The sequence below is a fragment of the Ceratina calcarata genome, unplaced genomic scaffold (genome assembly GCF_001652005.2).
Source record: "Ceratina calcarata isolate Rehan_Ccalc_2016 unplaced genomic scaffold, ASM165200v1 scaffold571.2, whole genome shotgun sequence".
Lineage (NCBI taxonomy): Eukaryota > Metazoa > Arthropoda > Insecta > Hymenoptera > Apidae > Ceratina > Ceratina calcarata.
Genome location: NW_017176917.1, coordinates 248,412 through 249,922, shown reverse-complemented (window position 1 = coordinate 249,922; position 1,511 = coordinate 248,412).

Sequence of the window (1,511 nt, the reverse complement as noted above, 5' to 3'; positions counted from 1 at the left end):
GAGATTAAGAGATCTCAGTGGCGTTCAATTAATAACCGATAATAAATATAATATGTTCGTGAAGAAATATGTAAGTTGATAAACTGGAGACGATGTAAAAACAATTAACGTGTATATATATTTTCATCGTAGGAGTGCAGCAACATACAGATTCAGTTTTGTCGTTTCGATGTACAGATACAATAAGGATTATCAACCCGCGTAATAGCGAGTAGAAACGGGTACAATGAGAACGTGACGAAATCCGTTTCTTTCTTATCGAAAGCCCTTTTCACCAAAAGAAGGCCGTAGACACTTGCAATAGTTAAAACGTTTTTGTCGTCATTTTCTTTTTCCCCTTTTCTAATAGCGTCGTGCAAAAATTGTTCGTAGATTGTTTTCGCTTATTGTCGCGGAACCCAGCGAATGTTGTTTGAATTTTATTCGAATTAGTACAAATTGCGATCGAAAATTGACTAATTGCTATGTACATCTAATTTCATTTAATTCGGATCAAGAGATTGAGCGGTTCTCCTTTTAACGCTTTGGACGATCGTTGTACACAACAATGGTTGTACACAGATAATATTATTTATTATTAAGTACACATTTTCACGCGGAAGAGCGTGGAGATTCGCGTCTCATCGGTGGAATCTCGCCCGGATATGAAAAAATATTGTTCGATCTTTCCACGTGCGTTCAGCCTTAAAATGATATGTACTCTATACGACCCGTCGACGCTCGACGGTCGTACACACAAGCCACTCGATCTACCTCGAAACGCTACATTCGACGAAGGCACGGCACCGTTTCACGACAGTCTTCGGATCGAGTGAACCCGAGGATGAAAACAAAAGTGAAATCATATCTCAACGAGTAAAAAGAAGTATAGTAAAACTAGAATGAAACGTTGGGAATGGTTGTTGAACGGTAAATGAATGAAAAAACGCGTGCGAGGCGGGTTTCGTTGAAAAATTATATTTTTTCCATTCTGGCACGATCTGTAAACACAACATAATTTATAAATTAACATACACAATCGTCTCGTCGTCGTTAATAATTTACAAAAAAAAAGACCCTCGTGAGCGTTCATTTTTTTTTCTCCTTTTCGTTTTATCCGCTCGCCCATCATTGTACAAAACGTAAATTAAAATGTCGCAGGACCGCGAGAACGCTAGCTTTCATCGTCGACGGTCTCTTCTATAAACGAGAAGGACACGGCGCGGGATAGTGGAGAAGAAGCTCGGAGAGTTCGCCGCGATCGGCGAGGACTGAAAACGAAACGAGTTTGTACAAATGCGATTGGAACCGAGCGTTCTTCTTCACCCCGCGGACGATGAAATATGTAATCCTTTACGAAACGAGGAGCAAGGAGAAAATGGGAGGGAGGGAGAATGTGAGAACAGAACGGAAAATAGGAAGCTTGACTTGCGAAGTAGGATAAAATAAATAATAGAAGCATTAAACATGAATTAATCACTTAACAACGTAACTAAACATAATAATTAATAATAATAATAATTAATAATAAT